Consider the following 13,087-nt stretch of genomic DNA (forward strand, 5'->3'; position numbering starts at 1 on the left):
TTGGGGCCTGGGTTTGGGTCGAGGTCGAGATGCAGGGGTGCTGGGAGGAGGTCGAGGAGGGCATTGGAAGTACCAAGGAGGGCGAACAGAAGGGCGAGCAGAGGGTTGTCTAGCCGGGATTGCTTGAGAAGTCGGATGGGGAGGGGTGGCAGTTGAGCCATGTGCAAGGCATTAGAACTGATCTTGGAAGCAGTCCAGTTCAGATAGGGCCAGGTGGCCGTGTAGAATCAGGGGCGCTTAGTTCGGGCACAGCCTACCCCCAGCTTGTGACTCCCACGACCACATAGGTGTTTGCCACGTTGTCTCTGCACATGAGAGGCCCGCCGCTGTCCTCCTGCCCAGAAGGACACAGAAGTCACTCTCTGAGCCACTTTTCCCCTGCCCAGAAGGGTCATAGGCTCTGGAAGGACAGTTTCTTCAGTCCCATGGCTTCTTGCTGCCATGAACACAAGTGGTGGTGGTAAACTTTGGGTTGGTATCAACAGCTTCAGGTGGATGTGAGAAGGGGATGGATTGTCACGGGTCTCCTTGCAGCGAGGAGGGAAGATCAGTGACCCATGTGTCCACATATGAGGCTTTATGCATGCATGGGCATGTGTGTACAAGTGGATTGGAAGGTTTTGTATTCTGGTGAGGAGAGGTAAGCCTTCTCTTCCAGGGTGGTGTTCGGGTGGTATGATCTCTGTGTCACGGTGGGATAAAGCTCTGTGTGGTGACTGGTTCTTTGTAGGGGCCCCAGGTGTCACCTCCCATCCTCACTGCTACAAGACGGGACCAGGGAAAGGGTCACTGAAGCAGGGCCCTGGAGGGAGTGGAGTTCAGGGATTCACAAAAGAGGTGTTGACAGGGAAAGGGGCGCCCGAAACGACGTTACCTGGTAGGTGTCGAGCTTGCCTTCGGGGTACCCTGCACATACATTGAAGGAATGCACCCGTTGTACCACTGGGTGGAGTTATATAAGTCGAGGTCGATGAGGTTCACACGGGCCTCCTGCAGTATAGGTGCGATCCTGTAGGCTACAGCCAGGCGGCTCGGTGGTCAACGATCACAGAAGACACGTTTTGGGAAAGCCCTGCCTCCTCCCTCCGCGGAACCCCCATCATCCTGAAATTTTTCTACTTCAACCTAAAATCCATGAAAGTCAGTGCCCCTGGCCTCTCCTCAGACACTTGTGAAGGATGTGGGGTTGTGGAGGCATATGCAGGTGAAGAGCAGGGGCAGTGCATGGAGGATGAGCAGATGTGGCTGCAGGAATGTGTGTTGAAGCCAGATGATTATTCACAGCTACAGCCAGGATGTGTCAGCTCATTTACACCCCACAGTGACCCCCTGTGTTAAGCGCTGACTCACCTTGCCTCCAATCAAGAGCTTGGAGCACCACTTGCCCAAACATGATGGTAGGGATGTGGTGTGGCTTGGATTCAGAGGAAGGTTTTCCTCTCTACACTCAAATCCAGGACACACATTTCATTTCCCCACAGTACGGCTCTAAGTCCCCCTCATTGCTTTTTATCCCCCGTTAAACCCCTCAGCTCAGTTCTGGACTGAATGTGCTGGAGCTGGGCAGATGAGTCCCTCCCCGCGTGCCTCCCATTCGTTTTGAAGTTATAGAGAGGGAGGAGTCTTAACTTCATTCTTGAAGGATCATTTGCTGGATGTAGAAATCCTGGTTGACAGCTTTTTAAATATGTCATCCCACTGCCTTCTGACTTTAGGGGTGTCTGATGAGAAAGTGGCTGTTTGTCTTATCAAGGATTTTATCTTTAAGTTTCACCAGTTTGCCTATAATCTGTCTCAGTGTTGACCTCTGTGTTTATCCTGCTTGGAGTTTATTAAACTTGCTAGGTGTGTGTAGTCACGTCTTGCATCAAGTTTGGGAAGTTTTTTTTGTGTTTTTTTTATTTTGTTGTTTTTAAAGATTTATTTGAGAGAGAGAACCTGTGCAAACATGTGTGTGTGTGTGTGTGTGTGCACGGGGAGAGGGACAGCAGACTCCGTGCTGAGCACAGAGCCTGATGTGGGGGCTGGATCTCATAACACTGAGATCATGACCTGAGCTGAAATCAAGAGTTGGATGCCCAATCGACTGAGCCATCCAGATACCGCAGGTTTGGGAAGTTTTTAGGCATATTTTTTCAAATCTCTCTCTTTTCTTTACGATGCATATGTCGGTATGCTTTATGTTGTCCCACACGTTCCTTAGGCCCTGTTCATTTTCTTTTTTTCTTTTTTAAGTTTTTCTTTTATTTTAAGATTTTATTTATTTAGTTGACAGAGACACAGCCAAGGAGGGAACACAAGCAGGGTGACTGGGAGAGGGAGAAACAGGCTTCCCACGGAGGAGGGAGTCCGATGCGGGGCTCAATCCCAGGACCCTGGGATCATGACCTGAGCCAAAGGCAGATGCTTAATGACTGAGCCACCCAGGTGCCCCGGTCCTGTTCATTTTCATTCCCTTTTTTTCCCCCCTCTCCAACTGGGTAATTTCAATTGCCTTATCTCAAGTTTGTTGATCCTGTCTTCTGCCTGCTCTAGTATGTTGTTGGAACCCTCTAGTGAGTTTTTTTTTTTTAATGTGCTTTTCAGCTCCAGAAGTTTTGTGGGTTCCTTTTCATAATTTCCGTCTTTTTATTAATATTCTCATTTTGTTCATATATCATTTCCTGATTTCCTTTAATTATTTGTCCATAAATTCCTTTAGCTCTTTGAGCACATTTAAGATAATTCCAATGTCTGTATTTCTTCTGGGATTGTTTCTGTCCAATTCTTTGTTTCATGAGAATGGGCCATATCTTCTCATTTCTTGGTTTGCTTTTGCTTTTTTTTCTTTAATGAGAATTAGGCATTCTGAGTATCTTAATGTGGTAACTTTAGAAATCAGGTTCTCCCACTCCTCAGGGATTGCTGGTTTGTGCTTGTTTGGGTCTAGAGTCATCTGTTTGTAACTTTTCCAAACTATTTTTGCAAAGTGCGTATCCCTTGTTGTGTGTGGTTGCTGATGTTTCTGTTCTGTTATCTGTGGTCAGACCACAGTGACCTGACAAAGATTTCCTTAAGTTTCTGGCTCCAAAAAAGGAAGGAAAAGCAAAGGTGTTCCTAGCTCTTGAAATCTCTGACAGATGCCAGCAAGGGAACCCTGAAGCCTGAGAGAGCTGAGACCTAAATGTGCAAAATATGCAACCCAGACTTTTTGAGGGCAGTCTTTCTACCGCCACCCCTGGCCCTAGCCTGGTTCCTCGAGCCCAGGTCACACGGTCAGCGCAGCAGGCCCGAGGGATGGGTGGTGGCAGCTGCTTGGCCTGTGTCACTCTTCCACCTGCGACCAGCTCTCTGCTTTCATGTAGTGCTCTCCTGCTTGCTGTGTGTCCAGTCAGGTTCCAGAGTGTGGAAAGAGTTGATTCTGATCAATTTTTCTGGTTTACTGGCTATATCAGTTGGGGGTTGACATCCTAGAACTTCCTAATCCACCATTTGGTTAACGGTCTCAAGTTTCATTTTTTTCCCAAGCATATTCAGTTGCTTGGACACCATTAATTGATGAAACAGTTCTCGACCCCATTGAATCATAGTGATGCCTTTGTCCTAAATGCCATGACCACACGTGTGGCTGAATATATTTTAAGGGCTTATTTAGTGTCTGTCTTCATCTGCTACAATGTAAGTTCCATGAAGATAGGGATCTTCATCTGTTTAGTTCAGTGTTATGTCATGGCACGTAGCATAGTGTCTGGCACGTGGTAAGCACTCAGTAAATTTAACTAGTTTATACTAAAATGACTTGTCTATTCTTCTGAAGAACATTTATGATGTTATCATTTATGATATTAAACACGATACCACAGTGAATATTTTTGTGCCTACCATCTTGGGTACACACTTAGGCCTGCGGGGAAATTGCCTAGTTTTAGGGTTAGCTCAAACTTTAAGATATCCATATTGCTCTCCAAAATGGTTATGTTATGTGTGCACTCCTGCCAGGATGGTATAAGAGTTTCTGTTGCTCCATAAATTCCCCAACGTTTGATGTCATGTGACTTTCTGAATTTTGCCAGTCTATAGGGCTGTGAATGCTACTTCATTCTGTTTTAATTTGTAATAAAATGATTAAATCGTTACATTAATACATTGAGCATCTTTTTATATATTTGTTATCCATTCATCTGTTCATATTCTTAGTACACAGGTTGTTTGTGTGTTCTCTTCTCAGAGCCATTTATATTTTCTGTATATTAATTCTTGTCAGTTGTCAGCATTGCATATATCTTCTCCCTGTCTGTGTGGTTTTTGTTTGCTTTTTTTTCCGTAACTTTTCATTTTGAAATAATAGATATTCACAGGATGTTGCAAAGAGAGTACAGAGGGCTTGTGCACCCTTCACAAGCTGCCCCAGTGATAATATCTTAGGTAACTGTAGAACATCAAAATCAGGACATTGGCATTGGCTTAGTGCATATATAATTCTGTGTCATTTTATCACATGTGCAGGTTTCTGTAACCATCGTTGGAATCAAGATACAAAACTTTGGTCATGCTACCTGCTTCTAGTCACACCCACCCCACCTCACTTCCCACCACCACTGACCCCTGTAACCACCAATCTGTTCGGCATCTCTATAATCATGTCATCTTGGCAACATTGTATAAATGGAATTATACAAATCTCCACAGAGTAATACCCTTAAGACCCATCCAGGTTGTTGCACTATCAATACTTTGTTCCCTTTTGTTGCTGAGTAGTAGTCCATGGTGTAGACGGCCACAGTATGGTTTTCTAGACTGTTCCAGTCACCTGTTAAGTGACAGTTCGGTTGATTCTGGGTCTTGGCTATTACAATGAAACCGCTGCGAATACGTGTGTAGATTTTTGTATGGACATGAGTTTTCATTTCATGGCTTAATCATACAGTGAATATATGTTTCATTTGTTAAGAGACTCAGATTTTTTCCCAGAATGTCTGTTTTCCCACCAGCAATGTATGAAAGACATGGTTTTCCTACACCCCTGCCAACGTTTACAGTTGTTGCTATTTTTTATCCTAGCCGTTGTGACAGGCGTGTAATCATAGCTCATTGTGGTCTCAGTTTCTATTTCCCTGGTGCTTGGTGGCGTGGAACACCTTCTCCTGGGCTTATTTGCCATGTGTACATTGCTCTTTGGTTAAATGTCTCTTCGTGTCTTTTGTGCATTTTCTAAATGAGTTTTTTCTTAACTGTAGAGTTTTGGTAATTCTTTACATTCCCAGGAACTGGTCTTTGTTCGATGTGTTATTTGCAGACATATTCTTCCCATCTAGAGTTGTCTTCCCACTGTCATAACAGGCTTTCTCATAAAGCAGAAGGTTTTACTTTCCACGACATCCAGTTTGCCACTTGTTTCTTTTATGGATCATGCTTTTGGTGTTACCAAAATCATGGACTCTGGTCTTCGCCAAGCCCTGGCTCCAAGGTATCTTTTCTCTGTTTTCTTCTAAAAGTTTTACATTTTTACATTTTATACTTATGTCTGTGATCAGTTTTGAACTAACTTTTGTTTAAGCTGTGAGGGTGTAGAGTAAAGGGTTATTCTTTTACTTAAAGATATTCCATTGGCATCATTTGTTGAAAAGGCTATCATTCCTCCATTGAATTGCTTTTGCACCTTTGTTAAAAATCAGTTGGCCCTACTTCTGTGAGGCTGTTTCTGGATTCTAAATTCATAAGTTGTGTGAACCGTAATGTCGTCCATATCTTCTCTTTCAAATATGTGCATGAGCAAAGAACTCGAGTCAAGGATTTCCAACCCAGACACAAGGATGGTAAGACTTACTGCTTTTACATGAGATGCTGTTCCCTGGGCGATAACAGCATGAATTCGGACCACTACCCCTTCTTTTCCAAGAGCTTTGGGACTAGCCATTGAGGTGTCCCCCTTAGGCTTTGTTTCTGCTGGCATCTTCCAAAGCTTGGAGCTAAAGGGCCACCAAGAAGGGGACTCCAGCTCTGTCAGCAACCTAAAAGACCAAACAAAACACAGAAACACAGTGAACTGAGTTTTAATGTTTTCCTGAAAACTGTCAACCATTTTGTAGTGTTCTTTCTGACAAGCACTCCGTGAAGTGGAAGAGTAGGAATTACTATCTGTGTGTTTTAGAAAAGAAAACTGAGGCTAAGAGCAGGAGCTCGTAGGCCTACGGACACAAAGCCCATCAGTAGTAAACACAAAACATGAACATATGTCTTCTGAGTAGTACGTTGCCCTTTTCACATTGGACCCTGGGTAATTATGACTCAAAATAAATCCTGACCTCAATCTGGAACTTTCTGCAGTAATCTCTCCTTTCCAATGTGGAAACAAGCATGTGTGGCTACTGGGCATCCAGATTGTGGCTGATATAATGAGGGACTGAATTTTCAACTTAAGTACATGTGGCTAGTGGCTACCACAGTGGATGGCACCACTGTAAAATACCCACGAATACAAAGAGATTTACCTTGTAGCAAAGAAAAAAAAAAAAGGAAGCAGGAAAAGAAAAGCAAAGGAACAAAGATCAAATGGTATCGACAGAAAATGAATATCAAGTGCGCCTGGGTGGCTCAGTTGGTTAAGCAACTGCCTTCGGCTCAAGTGATGATCCTGGAGTCCCAGGATTGAGGTCCACATTGGGCTTCCTGCTCAGCAGGGAGTCTGCTTCTCCCTCTGAACCTCTTCCCTCTCGTGCTTTCTATCTCTCATTTTCTCTCTCTAATAAATAAATAAATAAAATCTTTAAAAAAAAGAAAATAAATATCAAGATGGTGGAGTTAGACTCAAACATATTAGTAATTATACTAAATGTAAATAGACTAAATCCTCTAATTTAAAGGCAGACTGTCAGCCTGGATTAAAGAAAAAACCACCAAGACACAGCTATGTCTTGTTTATAAGAGACACTGAAACATCAAAAGCAAAGGGACTGGAAAAAAGACATATTGTGCCGAAAATAAACTCTAAGACAGGGAGTGTTACCAGGGATTAAGACAGACAATAGATAATAATAAGAGAGTCAGTTTGACAAAAAGACTTAATACTAAACATGTATATCTAACACAATTTCAAAATTTATTAAGCAAAAATTAACAAAACTAAAAGGAGAAATAGACAATCACAGTTGTAGATTTCAACAAATTTCTCTCCATAATTAACACAGCAAGAAGACAAAAATGATGAGTAAGAATATAAACACTATTTAATCCACTCAGGCTGACTGATATTTATGGAAACATCCAACCGCTGAATGCACACTCTTTTAAAGTATATTCAGAACTTTAAGAAAAGAGTATAACACGTCTGAATAAATTTCAAGTATACCATCTCTCCCCAAATAAATGAAATCTGAAATTAATGACAAAAGACTAATAGAAAGTCCTCAAATATTTGGAGATTAAGCACAATTCTAAATAACAATTCTAAATAAAGGGAATTGAACAATATCCGAAGTGAATGAATCAAAACAATATGCAGGAAATGCAGGATGCAAATAGAGCAGTCACGAGGAAAATTTATTGTTCTCAATGCATGTATTTCAAAACTTCTCAGAAAGGTTTATAATCAGTGATTTAAGCTTCTGTTGCAAAAAGTTATAAATTTAACCCAGAGTAGAAGAACGGAAAAGCAGAAATCAATGAAACTGAAAACAGAAAAAAAAGAAAGTATTAACAAAGTCAAAAGTTGGTTCTTTGAAGTAATTTTTAAATATTAAACCCTTACAAGACATGAACAAGAATAAAACAAAGTGGGGTGCCTGGGTGGTTCAGTCGGTTAAGCGTCTGCCTTGGGCTCAGGTCATGATCCCATGGTCCTGGGATCCCCAGGTTCCCTGCTCTGTGGGGAGGCTGCATCTCCCTCTCCCTCTGCTGCTCCCCCTGCTTGTGCTCTCTCGCTCTCTGTCAAATAAATAAATAAAATCTTAAAAGAAAAGAATACAGCAAAGAAAATGCACTTTACCAATATCAGGAATAAAAAGGGAGGCATCACTATAGATCCTTTTAGCCCTGGAAAGCCTTCTAGCGATATCATACCCAACTTTACACCAATAAATGGGACAACTTATATGAAATAGACAAAATACTCAAAACACCCAACCTTCCATAACTGAAGCAAGAAGTAGTTGAAGAATATGAACACCCATAACAAAGTGGCAGCAAGAGAAATTTAGAAAAAAAATCCCATTTACGAATGTACCAAAAATAATAAAATACTTTAGGGATAAATTTAACCAAAGAAATGAAAGACTTGTACTCTGAAAACTAACAGACCTTGATTAAAAACAAACAAACAAACAAACAAACTAACTAACTAAAGATGACACAAGCAAATGGAAATACATACTATGCTCATGGCCTGGAATAATTAATACTGTGAAAATGTCCATAATTCCCAAAGCAATCAACAGATCTGTAACTCTGAAACAAATAATGCAATATATGTTAAGGAAAAAAAAAGAAGATATCAGGAGGGGAAGAATGAAGGGGAGGAAATCGGGGGGGGATGAACCATGAGAGATGATGGACTCTGAAAAACAAACTGAGGGTTCTAGAGGGGAGGGGGTGGGGGGATGGGTTAGCCTGGTGATGGGTATTAAAGAGGGCACGTTCTGTGTGGAGCACTGGGGGTTATGCACAAACAATGAATCCTGGAACAGTACATCCAACTAATGATGTATGTTGATTATCATAACAAAAAATTTAAAGTAAAAAATACTAATGATGTAATGTGTAGTGACTAACATAACAATAAAAAAATTTAAAGAAGAAGAACAAAGTTGGAGGACTCACACTTCCTGATTTCAAAACCCACTACAAAACTACAGTAATTAAAACCGTGTGATTCTAGCATAAAGACAGACATACAGACCAACAGAAAAGGATTGAAGATCCGGAAATAAACCTATAAAACTACAGCCAATTCGCTTTCAACCTGGGTTCCAAGACTATTCAATAAGGAAAAAATGATTTTTTCAACAAATGGTGCTGGGAAAAGTGGATATCCCCATACAAAAGAAGAAAGTTGGCTCCCTCTCTCACATCATACACAAAAATTAACTACAATGAATCAATGATATGAGTTTAAGTACAAAAATAATAAAACTCATAGAAGAAAATATAAAGGTAAACATTCACGATCTTGCAGATGGCAACAATTTCTTAGATATGATACCAAAAGCATGAACAACAAAAATATATAAATTTAACTTCATTAAAAATAAAAATTTTGTGCATCAAAGGACACTATCAAGAAAGCAAAAGGAACAAAATATTTGCAAATCATATATCTGAGGAGTCTAATATCCAGAATATATAAAGAACTCTTAGGACACAACAACAAAAATATAAACAGCCCAATTTAAAAATGGGCAAAGAACTTGAATAGACTTTCTTTTTCAACAAATATGCAAAAAGATTCTCAACATCAGTAGTCATTAGGGAAATGCACACCAAAACTACAATGAAATATCACTTCATACTCATTAGAATGACTATAATAATTAAAAAAAAAAGAAAATGACAACTGTTGGTAAGGGTGTGGAAAAATTGGAACCCTCATACATTACCGGTGGGAATGTAAAGTGCTTCAGCTACTGTGGAAAACAGTTTGGTGGCTCATTAAACAGTTAAACATAGAATTACCATATGAACCTGAAATTCTACTCTTAGGTATATAATCAAAGAAATGAAAATATTGCACACACAAAAACTTGTAAACACATGCTCATAGCAGCACTATTTGCAAAAGCCAAAAGATGGAAACAGTACAAATGTCCATCAACAGAAAAATGGATACACAAATAGTGGTATATCCATGCAATGGAATAATATTTGGCCTTAAAAAGGAAGAAATTTCTGACACATACTACAACATGGATAAAATCTTGAGGACTTTATGGTAAGTTAAATAAACCAATCCCAAAACGACAAATACTGCGTGATTCTAACTATATGAGGCCCTTGGTGTAGTCACACCCATGAGGACAGGACGTAAAGTGTTGGAGGTCAGGGGTTGGGGGGAGAGTCGGAGTCACTGTGTAATAGTGAAAGAGTTTCAGAGTCACAGGATGGAAGGGGCTGTAAGGATGGATGGTTTGAACGTATACTGTGTGTTGTATGTATTTCAGCACAATAAAACAGTCACACACCGTGTGGTTCCCTTACGTGGAATATTCAGAGCACACAAATCCATAAAGACAGCAGACTGGCGGTTCCAGGGGCTGAGAGGGGGTGGAATGGGGAGAAGCTGTTACATGGGTGTGGGATTTTACTGTGGGACACAGAGAGGCTCTGGAACTACGCAGAGCTGGTGGTTGCACAACACTGGGAATTGTACTAAATGCCACTGAATTGTTTGCTCTGAAACGGTTTATTGTATGTGAATTTCGCCTCAAAATATTATTTTAAGAAATTAGTTCCAGGGGATCCTGGGTGGCTCAGTTGGCTGAGCTTCCAACTCTTGGTTTCGGCTTAGGTCACGTTCTTGGGGCTGTGGGATGGAGCCAAGCCCCGCGTGAAGCTCCGTGCCCCAGGGAGGGTCTGCTGGAGATTCTCTCTCTCTGTCCCTCCCTCTGCTTGAGGTCTTACACTCTCTCTCTCTCAAAAGAATAACTCTTAAAAAAAAGTTCCAGAGCTTTTGAGAAACTCTGCTAGTATCTGTTTCCCTTGTTCGTTCCCGTCGCCCCACCCACCAACGCTTACTTAAACATTGTGCTTTGGGGAGAGGTTGTATTCTGCCCACATCGCTGGCCAACAAGACCCTCAGGGCCAGGGTCTCAGGAGATCGCAATCTCTGGACACACGAATACCAGTTTGAGAAATAAATGCTCACTCTATTACCCAGCGTGGTGCCCTAGGGGACTGAACCCCAATGACGTTTTCTGTAGTTTTTCCGAGGAACCCATAAGGAAAGCTAGGGGACCCTTGAAATCAAGTTGAGTTCATGGCCTATTGACTTGGCACTTCCACAAAACATTTCTTCAAAAAAAAATACACAGTTATACTGTTAAAATAGTACAGAATTATAATTGTAATTCTTCTTCCTGGTGATATCTTTTGAGTGCCAAAGTACCCTGAAGATAACTTCATTGAATATTTTTCCTTAAATGATTTCAAAAAAATTAAAACTCAATCCTTTCTATCTCTTACTTATAGGAAAATCCCTCTCTTTGTCACAGAATCATAGAATAATACCTAACATTTATTGAGCACTTACTATATACCAGATGTTTTAGTTTTTAAGACTATATTTACTTGAGAGAGAGAGTGCACAAGTGCATGAGCGGGGTTGGGGGAGGGGCAGAGGCAGAGGGCGAAGCAGACTCCCTGCTGAGCAGGGAGCCCGATGTGGGACTCGATCCCAGAATCCTGGGATTATGACCTGGGCCAAAGGCAGACGCTTAACCAACGGAGCCACCCATGTGCCCCTACCAGACACTGTTTAAGCCCATTATAATGCTATGATCACCCCCATTCTAAAGATGGTAAGCTTGACGGGCTTGTCTGCCCACTCACTCAGTGGGGAAACCAGGGTTAGAACTCTGGGTACACAGCATGCATCCCCAACCACACGGTGCCACCCTGCCCTGTGTCTCATCCTAGCAAGGGACAGAGCCGAAGAGACTCTTCACTCTGCAGGCGAACGCACCTTATGGCCTGCAGCCGTGCATGGCCTGGGTCAAAGCTGTCTACCAAACCACGATTCCTCTACTTGACAGTAAAGGGATGGGTCACCCTTCTTCTGATTGTCCTTCCCATTCATTTAGAATTCAGGCATTTCTTCTCTTCTGCTCTGTGCATCATTGTCCCCACCCCAAAACACATACACAGAGCAAATTCAATACTTCACACAAGGTCTTATCAAATCTTTCTCTAGAGCGGTCTTGGACCTGCTTGGACTATTTCACACTGAGACCAACAAGGTTTCCCAGACTCAGCTGTAATCCAGCTGCTCCCTTCTGAGGATGTTGTTTTATTCTTGAAAGTCACAGGCAGTGCTCTTAGCTTGGGTCAGGTGGGAAGCCATAGACAGGCATCCCACAGGGCAGGTACTGCATCTGTGTGGCCCACAGAAGGCTGGGCTGGGCAGGGGAATAAAAATGTGCTTTATGAGAGGGGAGGGTGACCACCATGTGACAAATAATTGTTGAGCGCCTACTTTATGCCATGCATTATGATGCATGGGAGAACAGGGGAATAAGGCAAAGCCGGCGCTGCCTGGGGAGACAGGCAGTCAACAAAGATCAGGCACAAGAGGATGTTAGCTCAGACTCTTCCATGGAGGCCCTCCTATGGCAAAGCCAAACAGGAAAGGGGCTGGGGGTGTGTGGCTGTGGCGGGGTGTAGGCAGGATGAACAGGGGAGCTTTCTGAGGGTGATGCTTACCAGCGTTGGGGGTCGCTGGGTCTGGGAGCCGCACACAGGTGATGTTTCTTTGGAGGAAGTGCACATACCTGCTGACCTGAACAACTCTACTTCAGAATTTAAACTTAATTCGTGTCCCAAACTGCTGTAGGTATTAGATTTAATCCCTGTCTCAGGTCTTAGAAACTTAAGATGTTTTAAGGTCATGTGAAAGAAATTTACCACAAAGTAGCTTTTGCACAATCTGATTTTCTAAATGTTGGGGAAAATTTTGCAAGGCCAGAGGGTATCTGAAAGCTGAGAACTTGGGCCCAGGTGTGAACTGAGGTGCCCAGAAACACCTGGAAAGGTATACCAGCTCTCAGGACAGAAGAAGCCTTCAGTGTAGGAGCCTTAAAACTGAATGATGAGCTGGGTTACCTTTCAGGAAGCATCTACACATGCGTCTATAACGTGAACCCATATGGTGCTCTGAGGTAGGTGGGCCATGCATTATTCCTGTTAATGAGCAGATCGAAGCTCAGAGAGGCTGAACTACAAAGCCAAAGGGCAACAGCTAATAGAGGGTGGATGTGGGTGCTCATCAAATCTCAGAGTACACGTCTTTCACTTCTTTGATTAGGTTTATTCTTAGGTATATTATTATTTTGAGTGCAATTGCAAATAGCATTGTTTTCTTATTTTTTCTTTCTCCTGCATCATTTGTAGTGTATACAAATGC

The 13,087-nt window shown here is 42.1% G+C and overlaps 1 pseudogene; it reads right to left on the reverse strand.

Moving 5' to 3' along the window:
- Positions 1 to 7: 7 nt before the first annotated feature.
- LOC141371995 (acrosin-like) overlaps positions 8 to 13,087 on the reverse strand; it is a 32,637-nt pseudogene continuing 19,557 nt past the window's right edge.

Source organism: Callorhinus ursinus, unplaced genomic scaffold (genome assembly GCF_003265705.2).
Source record: "Callorhinus ursinus isolate GAN/ISIS: 27379988/994484 unplaced genomic scaffold, GSC_fseal_2.0 scaffold223, whole genome shotgun sequence".
NCBI classification, from domain to species: Eukaryota; Metazoa; Chordata; class Mammalia; order Carnivora; family Otariidae; genus Callorhinus; species Callorhinus ursinus.